Source organism: Ambystoma mexicanum, chromosome 4q (genome assembly GCF_040938575.1).
Source record: "Ambystoma mexicanum isolate Mex_15411 chromosome 4q, UKY_AmexF1_1, whole genome shotgun sequence".
NCBI classification, from domain to species: Eukaryota; Metazoa; Chordata; class Amphibia; order Caudata; family Ambystomatidae; genus Ambystoma; species Ambystoma mexicanum.
In genome coordinates, this window is record NC_090928.1 from 225,012,506 (window position 1) to 225,034,185 (window position 21,680).

General features: G+C 46.3%; 1 protein-coding gene across 1 annotated transcript in view; it reads right to left on the bottom strand.

Moving 5' to 3' along the window:
- Positions 1-21,680, bottom strand: part of SLC22A16 (solute carrier family 22 member 16) — a 963,109-nt gene that overhangs the window by 356,457 nt on the left and 584,972 nt on the right. The gene's annotated exons all lie outside the window — the stretch shown is intronic.

Genomic DNA, 21,680 nt, shown 5'->3' on the forward strand with positions numbered 1-21,680 from the left:
TTTATATGGAAACAAAAACAGGTCTTTTCTTTCCTTGAACAGTTACAAGACAGCTATTTAGGCAATGTGCACATTGCGTCATGCTCTATTCTCTAAATACCTTCAGCTATACCTCCGTAAATACCTCCCCTCTCGAGCTCTTCGCTCCTCTACCTCCAACTCCCTCAATGTCAGTCGTTTTTCAAAGAAACGAGCTGGAAGTAGATCTCTGTCTTCGGCTGGGGCCACCCTCTGCAACAGCCTCCCTGCCACTCTGAAAGTTGAGGAGAACCATCTCCAGTTCCGGGAGCCCCTCAAGACCTTCCTCTTTGCTTCTGCCTTTGCCCCTCCTCTCCCCTGCTGATCTTCTCTCTCTCGGCATTGTGCACCTGGCCTACCCTCTGTCTTCAGGGCCCAGGTACCTGCTCACCCTCCCACCCACCTGCACTGCTTCCGGGCCACCCCTTGCACTGGGGTCTGTATCTGTACCCATACATCCCCCCTCAAGTTTAAGAGTGGCAGGGAGGCTGTTCCAGAGGGAGGCCCCAGCCAAAGACAGAGATCTACCCGCAGCTCATTTCTTTGAAAAACGACTGACCCTGAGGGAGTTAAAGGTAGAGGAGTGAAGAGCTCGAGAGGGTAGGTATTTGCAGAGGGATAGCTGAAGGTATTTTGGACCCAGGCCCCAGAAAGCCTTGTGGACAATGCAGAGGGTTTTGAATTTAATCATTGCATCCACTGGGAGCCAATGGAGATATTTCAGAGCTGGGGAGATACGATCCCAGGGCTTGAGGCCAAGGACAAGTCTCACAGTCCTGTACTGGATTAGTTGCACAGAGGGCAGAGAGTAGAGGCAGGTAGATTTAGAAAGAGGCTGTTACCATAGTCCAACCTGGAGAGCACCAGAGTTTGGGATACCATGACCTTCTGGGGGGAGGAGAGGAAAGGCAGAGTACCTCTGAGGAGGTGCAGTAGGAAGTTTGACTTTTTAGAGACCTCAGAGATGTGGGCGGAAAAGGAAAGGGTGGAGTCAAAGATGAACCCGAAGTTCTTAGCCTCGCAGGTGGGGGTAGGAGGAGGGCCAAGGGAAGGTGGGCAGAGGGTGAGGGGAAAGGATGGTGAAGGTGTGCTGATGAGGAGGATCTCCGTCTTGCTGGCATTCAGACAAAGATCATTGGCGGCACACCAATCTTGAATGGCAGTTAGGCAATCAGAGATAAGAGAAGAGGTGGCCGAGGGCAGCCTGAAAATGAGTTGACTGTCGTCAGCGTAGCACTGGAAATTTGAGCAGAAAATGGCAATGCAGTGAGCAAGAGTTGCCAGGTATTGGTTGAAAAGCCAGGGCGAGAGGTTAGACCCCTGAGGAACGCCACAGGTAGAGAGGAAGATAGATGATAGGAAGGACCCAAGGTGGCCCTGGGAGGGTCGATCAGACAGGAAAGAGGTCAGCCAAGCCAGAGCCTGATCAGTGATACCCAGGTTTTCACGGAGACAGTTGAGCAGGATGGTATGGTACACTGTGTCGAAGGCAGAAGAGAGATCAAGGAGGATGAGGACAGAGGGAATGTTAGAGTCAAGGTTGGAGAGCAGATCTTCAAATATCATATCATATATATCATATCTGATCGTTCCTATTGCCATGCAACAGCTTGACAGTATTGTCATAAAACATTTAAGAATGCCACAAAGTTACAAACACACCAAAACATGTGGATACATTTGGAGTTTCAAAACGAGTACCTACCACCTGCCATATTTTACAGCTATTCTTGGCTGTAGGAAAGCGCACTAGAATATTATCTGCACAGCAAGCACAGAAATAGAAAAACGGGGACCAATTCACATGTAAGGTCCTAGGCATCATCTACCCTATCTGCTGGCCAACTCCACCTAGGGCAGTTCTTTCTCCCCATCCATCCCAAGAGACTATAGACTACCTGCACAAAAGTCATCCCACTCATGTGGAAGATTTTAAAGCATGTACATGCATTGTAGTGCCGTGGTCCGATATTCATATTCTAATTTGAACTAGATAAACTTTCGAGCCGGCTGAGCTTTACCAAACCGAGAATCTAATCTTGACAACATCGAGTTAGTGATTTTAAAGCATGGTTGTCGTAGACAGGACATCCAAAGGGTCATAGCACCCATTGCCTTTTGCGAATGAGAGGAGACTACTACAGAAGGTGGAATGATCACCATGGCACAGCATTCTAATGTACAAGACAGTGCTCAGCGAGTAATTGAGACTTTTCAACCATGCTTGGCAGGAGAGTGGGCAGTACAGGTATTAAAACACATATGTTAAGACCACATTTAATTGCAGTCCGGGTGGTCTTTAAGAGCCCTGTAGAAATGAAAGGTGCTCCCTGCATCACAGTGAGATGAGAAAAAAAGGCAAACCGATCGCTCAATTGACATGGAAAATAATTTGGGTAAAAAAATGAGAAAACTGTTTTCCAGGTCACCCATCACTAACAATTGTATTTATTTAAGTAGTTGATAAGTCAACAGATGAATGTAATACAAATTATGCAAATCTACAGGAAATCACAGAGGTAGAGCCAGTCTTGCATTTTGGGGGGGGGGGGGAGATGCGGCGACAGTATTGAAACACTGTTTGTGAGTGGGGTCATGAGTGATCACCCAATACCAGTGCCTGGATACCCACTATCAAATGTGCCCTTGTTTTGTGCATTCATCTACCTGCCCCCATGAGAATTGATATAAATGGAGGGGGAAAAAGTGAGGCATACGTATCACTGTTGGTAAGCTACTTGTGCTTGGAACAAACAACTCACCTTCTTGAAGTGATGTGAGGGAAACTTACCAAAAAACATGGTACAGCCCTCTCACGGGTATGTGGCTTGCAGGTTATAACTTTAGGCAATATAACCTGAGTGGGTGGGGGCATTACCGGCAGGTTAATGCCCCCAAGGTCATAGTTAGAAGCCTGAGCATAGCGAAGGCTTTAACGTAGCTGCAATGACATTACCCTACGGTTAATGCCCCCCAAAAGTTATATTGCCATTAGTACCCCGGCACGTCGTACCAGAGTACTAGTAGGAGTTTTTCTCAAGTTGAGAAACAGCGCTGTGAGCATTTCGCGACTTGAGAAAAAAAGAAGAAAATGCCTGCCAGGGACCGGGGAGGAGGGACTACACATTTTGTCCCTTCTCCCTTTGCATGGCGGCCATTAAAACTAATGTAAAAAAAAGTAAAAAAAAAAATGCCCGCCATGGAAGGGGCGAAGGGACAACACATTGTCCCTTCTCCCTTTCCATGTAGGCCACTTGGGGAAAGAACTCCGGGATGAGGCAGGGCTCGGAGCCTTGTCGGGCAGCTAATGCACGGTTGAGGGCCAATGAGCAGGTGCCTTGCTTCGCCATTACTCATGGACCAACTCTTCAATGTCATGCAGAGCAATGTAAGATGCTATTCGATTCAGTGCAAAGATACATATGAAGAGCTCTCAGGCATAATCATATCCTTGTCAATAGATGGAGAAAATGGAGGCTTGTTTAATAGCCTTGGTATGGACTTCTCAGTCATTAAAGTTCTCGTAGAATGTCTTCACAATTTTAGTATCAAATCCTTTTAGGAAATCAACAACTATCTTCTGTAATGGTTCCCCCCTCTGCCTCTGATAAGGAAACAGATTATTTCTAAATGTTTGAATCCCTCCAGGACAGCATGAAAATATATGTCTTTCTTTTCCACCTTCTTAGCGTTGGGACGTCCCAAAAGTCTGTTTGCTCCATGATAAAATGTCTTGTTTCTCAGTATACACTTTAGCTTAGGGGTTCTTGTCCAGTTGAATAACACCACTCCCTTACATTTATGCACTATGCTGTCCGTGTTGTAGAGTATTCTGCTTCCCTTTCCTGTGGATGAGGATGTTGGTCTGTGCTTTCTTGATACTCTGGTTGGTTACTTCAACTTTGATATATAGTTTCTGTATCTTTTCCTACTCTTATTTAGTGAGGGCCCGCTGCCCGTCTCACTCTCTTAACTTGGCGTACTTGGTTGGCTATTTTAGCCTTGTATTACATTGTTCGTATCCCTTTTCTCTATGGATTAGAGGAGCAGGGTGCCCCTTACAGTCTCTTGTCTGTTTATAGTATTGCTGGCTATTCCAGCCTTTCAGTGCAGTGTTCATATTGTTTGCTCTCTGGCTCAATAGGGCTGTGTGCCTGGTACATTTATTTTGGTGTTCGTACCTGCATTGGTTTCTGTGCTCCTGGAAACATGCAGCCATGTATCTTGCTTGCCTCCACGTATCTCGCTTGCTTCACAGGTCCGTAGCGTTCCTTTCCCCATCTGTGCCTCTCGTGGCAGGAAAGGTCTGTGTCGGCGGGAGCTCAGGATTTCGGTCCCCTCTTTCCTCTGGGGTCTCAGCGCTGGTTGATTGTTACGCTCACCTGATATCCACGGGGACGCCACCCAGCCCTGGTTGGATGATTTGCACTCTCGAACCCTCTCCCGGTCCCTTGGTAAGGCTTCTGGTTAAAGATGGGTCTTAATATTGTAAAAGGTGGATTCTCCGTCCTGCTCCTCGTGGCTGGGGGGCGAGCAGCGACCAAGTTACTTCACTGGTGCAAGCCCCCACTTGCGGGAATACAGGCCTGCTGCGACTCCGTAGGTTTGCTGCTTTAAAGTCTTTATATGCAGTTCTTATGTTCCTCTTAGTTCGAATAATAATGTCTTGCTTCTTTCCTTTTAGGTATGGAAAGGTATTTTGGTGTTGTCATGCAGCCTGTAGATGAGCATGGGCCGGTAGGCGAAAGCGTGGTGTGCGCAATGCTGTCCGGTGAGTAATGCGCGATGCGCTGCACTGTTTCGCCTTTTATATTGCTAACCTGTGTCTTTTCTCTCCTTGCAGGTTGCGATATTCCTTGCCGAGCGCTGTTATATTCCAGCAATGATACTGACCATGAGATGACTACCCAGGTAGGAATTGTGTGGCTTTCTTCATTCGGGGAGGAAACGTGAGTAAACGCTTACTAATGCTGTCTTTATTTCTCCTCTTTCCGGGTTATGGTATTCCAGGATGCATCCGGTGCCAGATGATGGAGTTCGTACCTTCAGGTGAGTGGAACTGAAGTCGGCGATGGATTGAAGACAGGATACTGTTCCAGGTAAGTTTCGTAGTGTTCTTTCTCTCTCTGCAGGTCCTTGGTTTCAGGTAAGCTGGCATCAAAGAACTGGACACGATGAGCGTTATGCTGCTCACAGCAGAATAACGCAAAGCATGTTCTGCTGTTTCGGTGCGGTTTAAATAGTCTCAGGTAAAGTAGTCCAGGTAAAATAGTCCCAGGCCTGCCACACCCAAAGTAGTCCAGGTAAAGTAGTCCTGGGCCTGCCACACCCAAATGACTCGACCGCATAGCTCAGTTCCTTGTAACTGAGCTACGTGTGTGCCTCCATGTTGGCTGAACCCCCCCCCCAAGTTAAATAGTCCCAAGTAAATAGTCCCATTCTAGTGTTGGTCTTCATGATGGTTATGAGCCTGATGCCAAAGGCGCAAGGGTCATGACATTGATGGGCACCAGGCCCACCACTGCTCTTCAGTAGTCACGTCGGCCAGAAAGACTGTTGTCTTTAAATCCTGTGTCTCGCCTTGACAAGAGCCTCTTGCTCGGTTAAGGCACCCACAATCCAGCCTTCAGCTGGCAGGCTACGCATTCTGCTTGTCACTGCTGTCTCTGTGGCTCGACATAGCTCCGCCCCCTCCATGAAGTAGGCACTCCATGTGCTCGCCTCTGCGTAGCACTTGCAGGCCTCCCACTGCGGAAGATGGCTCTCCATTCATAAAATGTATGCGTCTTATACACTCAATAGAATTAATGAACTGTTGTCTGTCATCTATGATAATGGCAATTAGGCAAGGTTCACCATTACCTGAAGCCAATATGCTCACAGAAGAATCATTGTGGTTCATAACTCTAACAGGGAATGCAACAATTTTTCCGACATCCATATATCCAGAAAGGGTAGTTTAGACTGGGAGTTCCACATTGGGATGGGAGTCCTTGTCCCCAAGAGGGAGTCACTCCCAGTGAGGTCCCACCTGCCCAGAGCCCTAAGGAGGGTCTTGCGTAGCAGGCTCACCTCGCTAGCCTCAAAGGGGATGGCTCCCCTATGGGGAGAAGGGATGAATTGTTCAGATTCATCACAGTTTTCAGCCTGTCTCAAGGTGTGTGCTCTTTCTAACAATTCTGATACCAAAATGTGTGTGATAAGCTTGGAGATTGTGCACCTCTGTGGTAAGAGTTGGCTTTATCTACATTCCATAGGAGAACCAGCAGGATGCTTGACGTAACTGAATGATGGTTAAGGCTTTGATTATTGAAAGAACAGGATCCTAGTAGGGTGATTCAATTTCTGGACAATTCCACCAGATGTAAAACGTGGCATATTACTGCCTGCAACATTCCCAGAAGAAATCTTATTTGTCGGAAATATCAGGAATATTTTGCAGCCATCCTCTGTCATTTCTATGCAGCATGACGATACAGACACTGTGGCTATGATACAGACACCCTGCCCCACATCTTCTCTCGTGAATGAATCAGGGCCGCACATTGTATTTATTCTCATATTTTAACATATCTGGAAGTTTGTCTTGATATTCTTTCTCAGTTGGCAACTTTAGTAGATTGGGGAAACCAAGTGAGTGTTTGACGCATCCCTGAGTAATACGTCAAACAGTGTAATATGTCTGGCAGATACTTCTTCCATCTGCCACTCTGAAGCCATGTTCCTCATTTGTGAGTAGACGTCATCAAAGTCTGCAGTAGCTAGTCTATATAAATAGGCTAGTTCCCTACTTTTTAAACCTGAAAACTACTATATTCCATGCCCAAGTAAAAGGGGAGGCTTCCCAAACACTGGAACTCCTGGTGAGGAAAATGGTGTCATGATCTCTGGAAGCAGACCCATAACCCCGGTTCCGAGTGCCAGCCAGTCCCAATTGGGACCTTTTGGACCATGTCCTGGCGCCAGTGGCACCAGGCTCATAAAGATGCCCAGCGCTGGAAGCGCCGGGCTCATAATGCTTGGGTGGACTTACCTGCAGCAGACCATGCTGCTTACTTACCTGCCAGTAGAACCCCTGATCCTCTTCTGTTTGGGACTACTTCTGCTGTTGGGTGGGGCAGGAGCCACTCCCTAGGTTCAGAACACTGGAACTCTTCTGGAAAGCAGGAACTCTTTTCTTACCTAGGCGTGGCTGTGGAAGGAGACACCTAAGCACTACAGGAGGCTATTTAAATCACACCCGATGGATGAATCTTGCTTTGCGTTATTCTGCATTCTCTGCAGCAGAACGCTCATCCTGTCTTCTGCTTCTGATCCTGGGCCTAAGGGAACAAAGGCTTACCATCCTGGAATCCAGACTTCAGCAGCACCTGTAAAGACAAAGAAAGCACAGCTTAGCACTACGGTCTTCAGTGGCAGCGCATCTCTTACCTGGTCCATCAGCTGTCACCAACGCCTCGCGCTGCATTCCGGCATCTGAAAGACAAAGGCTTACCTACTCTTTGCATGCTCCGGAGGTCTTCGCACTGCATTCCGGCATCTGAAAGACAAAAGCTTACCAGCTCTTCGCACGCTCCGGAGGCCTTCGGCGCTGCATCCCGCATCTGAAAGACAAAAGAAGGTGCGTTTAAAGACATTGGGCAACTTTATTACTCACGTGCCATTACTCCTTCCCACGCCGAATCCAGTGGGTATTCCAGCACCCTTCAGCTTCTCTAAAGCTCCGAACTTGTACCTGCAAGATAAAAGGGACAGTTAGTGCGCATAGTGAAGCATGCTACAAGCGCTTACTTACGTGCTTCCAGGCGCTTCTATTCCTCACGCGGGTTCGATCCTCAACTCTCATCAGCCCGCCATCCGCCATCGCCGGAACCCTGCAAAACAAGAGATATCATTACAAAAGACTTTTAAGACATTTGAAGTGCCCAGAACTTACCGTTCGTGCAGTTAACGACGGACAGCAGTCCTCTGAGGTCAAGAGGCCTGCACCCTTATCCAGTGAAGAAACTGGTTACGGCACCCTGCCCCGAGGCAGATGGAGAGCTCGGCGTTCACTTACCTAAGGTGAGGGCGTTAACCTTTGGGGTTCTACAGGAGAAGAGAAAGGGAAGAGGAGAGAGGCACCCAATAACCCCAGTTCATTAATCCCATATTTTCTATCTGCAGACGTCTTACTCTTCGAGTCAGACATACAGTGCACAGAGGTCCAGCCCAAAGAGCCAACCGTGTGTTACACATCACCTTTGAAGATACGGCATTCACCCAGTCAAGACCGGCGCCTCTGCGGGAATCAGGTGAGCGTTACAGAACGCAAAGCCCTACCGCAAAACTCCCACCCAGGCGCTATGGAAACCTCGGATACCGACCAGCTAACCCAGTTACTTGGGGAACTAAGAGCAGAAGTGCATGCAGCCCGTCAGGAAACAAATGCTCTAAGAAGGGAACTGATTATTTCCAAGGAGCGAACAGACGATCTCGCTAGACAATTGCTACAGTCACAAGCCGGACAAACTCCGTTACCCGCATCAGGGGCAAATCTTCCTTCAACATCCTCTACGAACCCAGTGCAGATCAACCTACCTGGGAATGTACCTCTGGCTCCGCCCGAACGATTTTCTGGTGACCCAAAGAGGTTTGCAGTATTTATTAACCAGTGCCGGTTGCACTTCTTATGCCGGCCAGCAGCCTTTCCAACTGATCAAGCTAAGGTAGCTTTCGTGCTTTCGTACCTTAGTGGCAATGCGGCAGACTGGTCGATCCCTCTAGTTAATCAAGATGATCCGGTTCTCCATGATTTTCAAGCTTTTCAGCTCAGTATGGAAAGACTGTTTGCAAGACATTCACAGGGGCAGGCCTTGGACAATGAGCTCCTTTCATTGCGACAGGGTAATCAAGACCTTTTGGCTTATATTGCGTCTTTCAACAGACTGATAGTGGAAACTCGATGGCCTGAGGACAAAAGGATTACGCTGTTTTATAGAGGTCTACGTGGAGAGCTCAAAGATGTGTTAGCCCAAGTAGTGAATCCCCCGCAAGACTGTTCGGACTATATTGACTTAGTCGTTCAAATTGACCACAGACTGCAGAACAGGAAGGCCGATCGTTCCAAGTTTGATGCTCGAGTATTTTCCAAACCACCAACTCCTACCAAAGGAGTAGACTCCGGGGAACCCATGCAAATAGGGGGCCTGAAAGGACCACTAACACAAAAGGAGCGGGAAAGGAGAAAACAGCTGCAATTATGCCTCTATTGCGGAAACTCGGGGCACTTTCTTCGAGACTGTCCGGTGAAACCAGCCAAGAAGGCAGTAGGAGCTGCAGTTACCAGGGTCACAAACTCTGAGCAGGGAAACAACCTCGCCCGACAAGAATAGAGGTCCTCTTGCCGAGCGTTAAAACCAGTTCCGTGACCTCGCATTTCGTGATACCTATGGTCCTCATTAGCCCTGAACATCCGGATCGATTGCATGCGATTGAAGCTTACGTCGACAGCGGTGCCATCGGCAATTATGTGGATCATGAAATGGTTTTGAGGATGAATCTGACTCTTTGTCCAAAGGCTGTAAAGGACATCATTACTACGGTGGATGGTACGGAGATAGCCTCCGGACCAGTAACGCATACCACCCAAGAAGTGACGCTAGTAAGTCAAGATGGACACCATGAGAAGATCGTGTTCGATGTGATCAAGGCCCCTCAGTTCCAGATTATTCTAGGAATTCCTTGGTTAGAGAAGCACAATCCTCAGATCGATTGGCAAGCAAGAACGGTTCAGTTTCCAGAATGTGTCTCTACTTGTCACCCTCGACCTGGTGTTGCACTGGCAGCAATTTCCTCGGAGGCTCCCCAGTTACCTCCAGAATACCTAGAATTCCAAGATGTTTTCCGGAAGGATCAGGCTAACTCTCTACCTCCTCATAGGTCTTATGACTGCCAGATAGACCTGATACCTGGATCTACTCCTCCTTGTAGTAGAATTTATGCCCTCACCGAGCCTGAGAATCTTCACCTCCGACAATACCTGGATCAATACCTAGCGAATGGGTTTATTCGTCCTTCCAAGTCCCCTGCTTCCTCAGCTTTGTTCTTCATTCCAAAAAAAGAAGGGGACCTTAGAACTTGTATAGATTATCGCGCCCTGAACCGATCACCGTTAAGAATAGATATCCGTTACCTTTGATCCCTGAACTCCTGGACCAAGTCAGAAAAGCATGCATATATACAAAGCTGGATCTTAGAGGAGCCTACCACTTGGTACGAGTAAAAGAGGGCGATGAATGGAAGACGGCCTTCCGCACCAAGTATGGGCTATTTGAATATCAGGTCATGCCCTTCGGACTTTGCAATGCCCCGGCCGCCTTTCAATATTTTATGAACGATGTCCTGAGAGAGCTCATAGATGTGTGTGTTGTTGTTTACATTGACGACATCCTCGTTTATTCTTCATCGGAAACTGAACATCGGAAACACGTGAGAATGGTCCTCGAGAGATTGCGTCAACACAAACTTTTCGCTAAGTTGGAAAAATGTGTTTTCAACGTGACTGAAGTTGAATTCTTGGGATTCATATTATCACCTAGCAGAGTGCGTATGGATTCAAAGAAGGTCGATGCAATTCTCAAATGGCCATCGCCATCCTCCGTAAAAGGTGTTCAAAGCATGTTAGGCTTCGCTAACTGTTACCGCAGGTTTATCCCCGAATTCTCTCGAATAGTCCAGCCCATCACCGCCTTGTTAAAGAAAAACAAACGTTTTGAATGGTCTACCGAGGAGGAACAAGCTTTCCAGAATTTGAAGAATAGATTTATCTCTGCACCGATCTTAAAACATCCTCGCCCAGAACTCCCCTACATCGTTGAAACTGATGCTTCGAGCCTTGCCATGGGTGCAGTTCTATCACAAAAGGACCCAGTAACCAATCAGTTGCATCCCGTGGCATTTTGGTCCCGCAAATTCTCGCCTCCTGAAATCAATTACACTATTACTGATAAGGAACTTCTAGCTATCAAGTCCGCCTTTAAGGCTTGGCGGCATTATCTTCTGGGGCCCGATACACCGTTACTGTGATTACAGATCACCGAAACCTGCAATATTTGAAAACCGCAAAAGCTCAATCCTCTAGGCAACTCCGTTGGGCACTATTCTTTGCCGAGTTTGACTTCATAATTACCTATCGACCTGGTACAAAAAACGGTAAAGCTGATGCCCTTTCTCGGATGGGAGTGGAAGAACATTTGATCAATCCTAAACCTGTACCTATCATTCCCGAACAAAGAATTCTAGGTGTAATCGCCACACAATCCATAGAGGAAGTTAAGGATAAAGCCAGGCTACTGGTAACTCCAGCAGACATACAGAATTGGCATCTGCAGGGAAAGGACTTTACGGTGAAGGACAACCTATTATATTTCCAAGAACGGTTATACCTGCCCAGCACAGATTTACAGAAAAAGGTAATCTCTTGTTATCACGATTCTTTAATGGAAGGACATCCCGGTATGACCAAGACCTCGGAAAAGATCAAGCGCTACTTCTGGTGGCCGTCTTGGAAAAAAGATATCAGAGACTTTATAATGTCCTGTGGAGTATGCACCCAAAACAAGAGTCAAAAGGAAAAACCAGCCGGCCTCTTACGCCCTATTGACATCCCGCCTCGCCCTTGGCATACGCTTTCTATGGACTTCATCACCGATCTACCTCCATGCTTCGGATACAATACGATCCTAGTAATCGTGGACCTATTCTCCAAGATGGCGCATTTCATTCCACTCAAAGGCTTACAAACACCAGCAACTCTGGCTCGAGAATTTCTCGAAAACATCGTCCGACTGCACGGTTTTCCTTCAGTTCTAATTTCGGATCGAGGTAGTCAATTTATTTCTCATTTTTGGCGAAGTTGCTGTCGGTCGGCTCAAATTGATGTGAGACATTCGACCAGCCACCACACTCAAACCGACGGACAAACCGAGAGGACCAATCAAACTCTGGAACAGTATTTGTGCTGCATGCTACAACAAACTGAAAAAACTTGGAAAGATATCCTTTGGATAGCCGAATATGCCTACAATAACTCTGTCCACTCGGGAACTGGGAAGACCCCGTTTTTTCTTTTATACGGTAGTCACCCTCGAACCTCGGAGTTGGATCCACTCCAAGATCTTGGAACACCAGCAGTAGACCACCTGCATTCTACAATCACCCAAGCCTTTAAGGAAGCCGTTTCTCACCTTCAAAGGGCTAAAGAACAATACAAGAAAGGAGCAGACCAACATCGGAAGGAAGCCCCCCAATATCAAGTAGGAGATCAAGTCTGGTTATCCACCAAATATCTACCTCTAAAAGGACCACGCACATTCAACCCAAGATACCTTGGTCCCTATTCCATCACTACCATAGTAAATCCAGTAGCGGTCAAGTTGGACTTGCCCCCTCACATGCAGATACATCCGGTCTTCCACGTCTCTCTATTAAAACCCGTGCAACCTCAAACCCGACTAACTACATCTCCAAAACCTATTCTAGTTGATGGAGAACTCGAGTTTGAAGTCAAAAGCATCCTGGATTCCAAGATCTCCAAATCTAAACTATTTTACCTGATTGACTGGAAAGGCTACGGTCCCCAAGAAAGATCCTGGGAACCAGCAGAATATGTCCACGCGCCTCGTCTAATCAAAAGATTTCATCGAACATTTCCTAACAAGCCCAAACCCCCGGAGAAGCCCGGTTTGGGAGGGGCCTTGAGGGGGGGTGCTGTCATGATCTCTGCTTCCAAAAGATCAGGACTTGCCCGACTCCCTTGGAAGCAGACCCATAACCCTGGTTCCGAGTGCCAGCCAGTCCCAATTGGGACCTTTTGGACCATGTCCTGGCGCCAGTGGCACCAGGCTCATAAAGATGCCCAGTCCCAGCGCTGGAAGCGCCGGGCTCATCATGCTTGGGTGGACTTACCTGTAGCAGACCATGCTGCTTACTTACCTGCCAGTTGAACCCCTGATCCTCTTCTGTTTGGGACTACTTTTCCTGTTGGGTGGGGCAGGAGCCACTCCCTAGGTTCAGAACACTGGAACTCTTCTGGAAAGCAGGAACTCTTTTCTTACCTAGGCGTGGCTGTGGAAGGAGACACCTAAGCACTACAGGAGGCTATTTAAACCACACCCGATGGATGAATCTTGCTTTGCGTTATTCTGCATTCTCTGCAGCAGAACGCTCATCGTGTCTTCTGCTTCTGATCCTGGGCCTAAGGGAACAAAGGCTTACCATCCTGGAATCCAGTCTTCAGCAGCACCTGTAAAGACAAAGAAAGAACAGGTTAGCACTACGGTCTTCAGTGGCAGCGCATCTCTTACCTGGTCCATCGGCTGTCACCAACGCCTCGCGCTGCATTCCGGCATCTGAAAGACAAAGGCTTACCTACTCTTCGCATGCTCCGGAGGTCTTCGCACTGCATTCCGGCATCTGAAAGACAAAAGCTTACCAGCTCTTCGCACGCTCCGGAGGCCTTCGGCGCTGCATCCCACATCTGAAAGACAAAAGAAGGTGCATTTAAAGACATTGGGCAACTGTATTACTCACGTGCCATTACTCCTTCCCACGCCGAATCCAGTGGGTATTCCAGCACCCTTCAGCTTCTCTAAAGCTCTGAACTTGTGCCTGCAAGATAAAAGGGACAGTTAGTGCGCACCGTGAAGCAGGCTACAAGCGCTTACTTACGTGCTTCCAGGCGCTTCTATTCTTCACGCGGGTTCGATCCTCAACTCTCATCAGCCCGCCATCCGCCATCGCCGGAACCCTGCAAAACAAGAGATATCATTACAAAAGACTTTTAAGACATTTGAAGTGCCCAGAACTTACCGTTCGTGCAGTTAACGACGGACAGCAGTCCTCTGAGGTCGAGAGGCCTGCACCCTTATCCAGTGAAGAAACTGGTTACGGCACCCTGCCCCGAGGCAGATGGAGAGCTCGGCGTTCACTTACCTAAGGTGAGGGCGTTAACCTTTGGGGTTCTACAGGAGAAGAGAAAGGGAAGAGGAGAGAGGCACCCAATAACCCCAGTTCATTAATCCCATATTTTCTATCTGCAGACGTCTTACTCTTCGAGTCAGACATACAGTGCACAGAGGTCCAGCCCAAAGAGCCAACCGTGTGTTACACATCACCTTTGAAGATACGGCATTCACCCAGTCAAGACCGGCGCCTCTGCGGGAATCAGGTGAGCGTTACAAATGGGTTCTGTATTTCATTCTGGCTCTATCCCAGAAGGTCCAAGTAGTCAGGGCTGCAGCACCGGGTGGGAGGTTCCCTAGTCAGTCTTTAAAGTAATTTACTGAATCAGTAATTTGTTGCCCTGCTCCAACACGAAGCATAACTTATCTGGATCAGTCACTGTAATAAGGTTTTAAGTTGGACTGAAATTAAATCTTGCACCTTTGTTGGTAGTACCAGACACACTTTATCCATGATCTAGATCCTAAGTATCTGTGTAACCTGCGTCTTTTATTAGACCAAATTTAATCCATTGTGTGCAGTATCCACAGAGGAATCTCAATGTAAAGTTCATTTTCCCACTTGCTGATCAAACCCTTATACAGCTCCACAAGGAGAGTGAGTACTGTATCAGAAACAAGTGCTATAACACCATGTAATGTCTACCCCAAATATCTCGTATTGTTTTCCCATTCAAATTCAGATCTTTCTTTCAGGCATCTATGAGACTCTCAGTGACTTAATGTTTAATCATTTGTACTTCTTATACCTTTTTGATAAGCTTGTGATGTTGTGAAACAGCTCAAGCTCTTTGATCATTACTGGCAAGAATGTCTCTTCATTACTCATTAATAAGACATCATCCACAACCAAAGAGAGATTATATAGTGCTTGAGCTGATTTGAAGCCCATGATCAAAGGATTCTGTGTATTGGGTCTGGGAAAAGTGTTCAACAGGCACGTCAAAAGTTATTAGAGCATAGCCTTCGAGCAACCATTTTTGGAGTGACTCCTGTCACCCTAGCAAAAGGGGTGAGAAAAGTGTGAATTTAGTAAAGACCCCGCCAAAATTAAATTTGCCAACAACTGCTTTGAAGTGACACTAGACAACCAGATTCACTCCCTATTGCGTTATTTTAAACGCAATGGCTGCCTATTTTCTCATCTATATTTAACATCCTGCTGCACTTGAAGACCATCCCACAAAAGTTGAAGTTAGTGTTAATAGTACTGATGAGATAGGGCGATAGCACACAGGATCTGCTCTATCTCCTTTATCAATATTACGGTCAAATGGTTTGTTCAGGCCTTATATTGTAAGATTCTGGACTGGGCACAAACACGCAGAATGCTTTCAGATTTTCAATATGGCTTTCAAAAGGGCATGGGCACTGTGGGCCAGATCCTGAGCCCAAATCTCATTTTGGATAAATATATATGTAGATATAGAAGTCTGATTTACTTAGGTTTTATAGATCTGTCAAAGGCGCTTGATTGCATAAACCGCAAAAAGCTTTGGACCACACTACTGGGCATTATAATACCCAATTGAATGTTTCAACGATTTATCAAAATGCATAGAAATATATCAGCAAGAGTGCGAATTGGTAAAATGGGCAAATTAACACACACATTTTGGTCAACACAAAGGGTAAGACAAGGCTGTGTTTTAGCACCAATTATTTTTAATTTATGTTTACTCACTCTCATCAGTATTGGGCAAATTAACAAGAGATGTCCCCACAATGGGAAGGCACAAAACATGTGTTCTTGTCTATGCAGATGACACAGTCTTGATTGCAAGAACACAAAATGGCTTGCAAGCATTGACTACAGGAGTTACAGACTACATGGGTTCAAATGACTGAAAGGTCAATGTTAGTAAATCTAAAGTCATGTTCATTAGTGACTCAAGGTCCGCTGTCGGTGTCAAGGAGTTCCCCCCTTCTCACCTGGGTCCGATGTTTGCCGGTGACTTTGATCGCTGCCTTCTTGCGAACGCTCCTGGTCTTCAACAGCGCTGCTCGAGATTCGTCTGGTTCCAGGTTGCGTTTAGTTCCAGGATCACGGAGTCCAGGAATCCAGGAGACTGGAAAAGGCTGGAAAAGCTCGGAACCAGGAAGGGGGAAAGGAAAAGGAATGGGTAATAGCACTGGGACAAGGGAAACAATACCGCGAGCTACGAACACACGTCTGGGCTACTCTGCAATAGCATTGAGACGCACGGAGCCGCGGAAGGCGTGGTCTATAAATAGACCACGCCGTGTTCAGCGCATGGAGCGAGCAAGGGCTTCAGCTCTGGACGGCCATGTTGGAAGTAGTACGGAATGCAAGCCCTGTTGGGACAAGGACCAGGAGGTCCAAAAGGGGCGTGATCTGAAGTTCATGACAGCCGGCCCAATATTGGTGACAGGTAGAAAAACAGATTGGGTCAGTTCTTTCTATTATTGTTGTGTCACTATAGTGCACATGGTTAAATGGAATCACCATATTAAAAATGAAGAGGTTAAAATGACACAGGTTATTGGTTCAATGTTAAGATATGGGAATAAATAAGGAGGCTTACCTTTTGACATATTGTCTGCATATACATGGCCAAATCTGTACCGTTGGCCCGGTATGGTGTGTGTGTGTGTCTGGGGTCATCAATGCCCGGAAGTAATTGAGATCAAGGAGAATACATTTCTCCGACCAACAATGTAAGCACACCAGGGCTTTCTGTGATAACTTATGCACTAGTAGTGCGGCCTGATATACATTGAAGATTACATAGGCCTGAAGCCATTAATTTGTTGGGTACAACTTTAGGGGAACGCGCATTTGGCCCTAACTAAATTGTTAGTGTAAAATATTATGGATTCTGATGTCCATAATAGCTCGCCATGGCTAAATTACATAAGATCCTTTTTAAGTATCTGTAAGGGATCAAGAGTAAGAGTTGGACACAGTGGCATTATGTTTTTGGTCATAGACTTTTATTAAGATGAAATAAAGAAAGGGTTGGGAGAAAATCCTACCTCACCCTCACTTTATGAGGGATTTCCCCGCCTCAACAAAACTAAGGACCGTCTGTGTCAGGATGTTCAACCAAAAAGCATCTTCCGTCCTGTGCCCAAAAACCCTAAACTGACCTTAAGTGCTAAACTCAATATAATGTACAACTCTGGGATTTCTGCAAGCTATAAACTTATAGATTTCTTTCATAGTTCCAAAACAAAGTTCTATGGTGCAGAAAAGAAAAGGAACAACAAAACTATGTTTCGCCGGGTCTTCCACTGTCTATCCGGTACTTCCGGAAAGAGTCAATAATGTTCCACTGCTTCACAGGGGTGCGACTCTTCCCCTGTGGTTCTCCTTTCATACAATGTTTTACTTCACAGTTTTAAAGGGGACAACTCCTCCCTTGAGTCATCCTTAAGCACACAGTTCTTTTGAATGTTTCAATCTCTCACCCTCTGGATCTCAGTTATACTTAAAGGGGTGTGCTTCTTCCCTTTTCGATTGATTGTCTCTGATTCCACAATTTCAAAGAGGGGTTCTTAATCCTAAACTTTCTCAATCCTTTTGCTACTCCTAGTGTACCCTGGTACATGCAGCTTTATTACTTCTCTTGTTCTCTGGGTCTCAATTATTCTTTTGAACGTTTCAATCTCTCACTCTCTCAGTTATCCTTAAAGGGGTATTGGTCTTCTCTTGTCCATTGATTGTCACTGTTTTACAATTTCAAGGAGGGGTTTTGACCCTGAGCTTTCTTAATCCTCTTCCCACCACTGGTGTACTCTCCTGCCAAGGTATCGCACTTGGGTGCGGGCAGCCCTACATATAAGGGGTATTTCGGACACTTTTACTCCCTAAAAATAGGCAAATTCTCCCAAAAAATGAAAATCATGAGTAAAAATACCCCCAACAAAAACAGGAAACAGACACATATTTCTTTCATCCGCACAGCTCCATGGATATGTTTGGATTAGTGGTAAACATAAGGCCACAGAAGAAGTTATACTATTATTACTGTCTGGTCCGAAGAGGTGGAATTGTACCTTTTATTGTGCATTTATAAATTGGTGCAAAGAAATATTTCTTTCTAAAAGTTTGTTTTACAGATAAGATATATTTATTTGCTTATTAAAATAGTCCCACTGGGAATGGTACTTACTTTTTTACTCTCCTGGAGCATCGGGTAAGGGTCCCTGATTTGCACACTGCTTGTTTTACTTTCCTGCCAGGCCTTTTTATATCCTTTCATGGGTGTGAGTCCCAGACTCACTATTTGCCTGGTTTACTATCCTGCCAGGAATTTTCTGTTTTCCAGTCACTCTCTTTTGCATTTTGGAAATAATGTTTTTCAAGTATTGGGTCACTGACCCTTTCTTAACAATGTTCATATTCATATTAACTATTCCAGTTCCTATAATTAATTAGGCTCTCTCGCGCTGTCAACGGTATACAGCATTCGCTCTGAAGCACACTGGTGTCCCATTCACTCTCACTGGGCTTACCAGTCTTCAATGGCGGCTCCGGCATTCCTCGCATCTCACTGTCTTGTTTGCTCTCTGCCTGCTGACTGGCAGTGCATACCGTTAGCCGTTTGGTTCACGCTTTGCTCTCCTCTACTTTTGGCGGCTCCAGCTGCCCAATGCAATAATGCAGTGAACTTCTCTCAGCTTGGTTTCTCTGCACGCTGTTTTCATCAGCCTCTGTGCTGCGTCCTGCAGTCTGCTTGCCTCTGGTGTCCCAACCAGCATCAGAACAAGTTGGATTCAGCAGCAGTCTCAGTCTCTCTATCTCGTTCTGTTCAGTTGTGTCGGTTTTAAATGTCCCGGCATTGGTTATCATTTTCTAAAGACTAGAACGTGGTGTTGGCTTACCGCTTTTGTTCATCCTCATTACTTCACCCCTCTTCCTCTTCTCAGTACCATACAAGGGGGTCGGGGTAAATAATGTTCTTGGCCATGAAAACCCGCTAGTTCTCTATCTACATCACAATAAGCCATACATACATGTTGCAAAAGTACATGTGTGTCATTTAGAATTACAGCTGAAGGATTACTCAGATTCAGTATTCTTCTGTCTCCCTGGAGTTTGTCCGCACCCTACGCAGTCCTCCTGCAGATAGCCACCCCCAGGGTTAGAGTCAGGTAGCTTCTGCTTTCTCTGGCCATGTAAGAGAATCTTCCCTGTTGCTAGATTCGACACAGATCCTTCGCGTTGATGAGCTCCTCTGCAATAGATATAGGGCTAGTAATACAGATTGTAGGAGAGCATGAAAGAATTTATTTTCTTAAAATCGAAAACAAGGAGAGAACACTAAATCCATAAAACAAAGTGTCCAATTTTATTCTAACTACATATTCCACTCTGGTGTACCGAACTATGTCATATGTATTAATAATCCCAGGAAAAAAGCTATTTAGATTTGCTTCAGGTAAAAAAATGTGTTTACAAAAGGTGCTGGCCTGTGTGCAGCGAATGGCTCTAATGGAATAAATAAATACCTTTACAATTGGTCTAAATATGATGATAGCTTACATGTTATGCTGTTTATTTGAATCTAAGAAAGAAATATCTTCTATCAATGTTGAAAAGATGGGGAGTGAGGCAGATTCATACAGCTATTGTTAAAAGTTTACCGATTTCGGATTTGTATTCTGCAGAATGGGCCTCATTTTGAGTCTGACTGTACCTTTGCTGGTATATACCGGCACGGCTTCCGCCGCAGTAATTTTTTTCTGGCGCCCGGCAATGGGCACATACCAGGGCATTAAAGTATTACTCCCCATTCCCATTTGGTGTGTAGGGAGTTATTATAAGCATATTCAGCTATCCATAATAGGTCGAACCAGCTTCCTTCAGCTTGGTGTAAGATGCAACGCAGATAATGCTCGAGCATCTGATTTGTCCTCTCAGTTTGACCATCCGTTTGGGGATGGTGACTGGTGGATAGCCGGATGTCGATCTGGGCCATAGAGCAGCATTTTCTCCAGAAGTTAGGTACGAATTGAGTACCTCGGTCTGAGACCAAAACTGAAGGAAACCCATAGAGCCATATGATGCCTTCAAGAAATACCTTTGCCAGAGTGGAAGCATTTGGGAGCCCCTTAAGAGGAATGAAATGTGCAATTTTTGAAAATAGGTCCACGACCACAAGAATGGTGTTAAACCCTTGACTGGGTGGTAAGTCAGTAATAAAATCGAGAGACAATGTGTGCCAGGGTGCTGGTGGGATTTGCAATGGTTGTAATAGCCAAGCCGGTTTCTGCTTGGATGACTTGTTTTGAGCACACACTCCACAAGATAGGATGAATTGGATAATGGGCCTCATTCCGACCCTGGCGTTAACCATGGTTGACGCCGTTATCTTTCCGACTCCGCCATGGTGAATGGCGGAATTACCGCCCCATTCCAAGGTTGGCGGGGTCGGTAATTCCCCATTCACCAAGGGCCCTTCCACATTCCCATTTTTGCCCCATAGGACTCATTGGGAATGGGGAAGGCGCTAATTACGGCACCGTAAATTACGGTGCCGTAATTAGCTCCTAGGTCCCTTTGCGGGTTGGTTTTTTAACGCCTGCAAAAAGCAGGCGTTAAGTACCAACCCGCAAAGGGAACTCGGAATAGGGCGGTAAGGGTTTAACGGCACCGGTCTCGTTAACGGTGAACGTTAACCCTTACCACCCTACTCGGAATGACCCCCAATGTCTTTACGCCACGTGGGCCACCAATAATTTCATTTTACCTTGGCTAGGGTTTTAGCGATTCAGGGGTGGCCCTCAATCAAGGAAGCATGATAACCGGACATGACTTGTTCTCGTAGTTCTTGGTTTGTTAAGAATAAACGATTCCTAAAGTAGGGCAACTGATCTTTTATCATGTAATGTTCTCCTTGTGCACTCCACGCTTGTAATTGCTCCGGACTTATCAGGTTTTGGATTTCTTCATGTAATTCTTTCTGAGTTATGGTTGCTGTGATTCCTAGGAGCTTGTCACTCGGGATGATTGCTATTGGGTCAGGGGACTGATACCCTTGCTCTTCCACCCCCATACGGGAAAGGGCACCGGCCTCCCTGTTTTTCACCCCTGGTCGAAATGTAATCACATAGCCAGATTTAGCAAAAAGAAGAGCCCAGCGTAGTTGTCGTGAGGATTGGGCCTTTGCCGTTTTTAGGTACTGGAGGTTTCCGGTGGTCAGTTATTACGGTGATTGTGTGTCTGGCGCCCAAGAGGCTGACTTAATGGCCAGGAGTTCTTTGTCTGTGATAGCGTAATTGAGTTCAGGGGGTGTGAATTTACGCGGCCAGAAGGCAACAGGGTGTAACTGGCCCGTTTCTGGGTCGTTTTGTGAGAGCACGGCTCCCATAGCCATGCTTGAGGCGTCCGTTTTCAAAAGGTATGAGAGATCAGGGCGAGGGTGACATAAGATTGGGGCAGATGTGAATCTTGCTTTGAGTTCCTGGAAAGCCTCCTCGGCTTCTGTTGTCCACTGGAACTTTTTGTTGTTTTCCTTAGTAATGACGTGATGGGATGCACGATTTGCGAAAATCCTGGGATGAACCGGCGGTAGAAGTTTTCAAAACCCAGCATACTTTGAACCCCCTTGAATGAATTTGGGGATGGCCAGTACAGGATAGCATTTATCTTGTCTACATCCATTCGGATTCCATTCGGGCTGAGAATAAAGC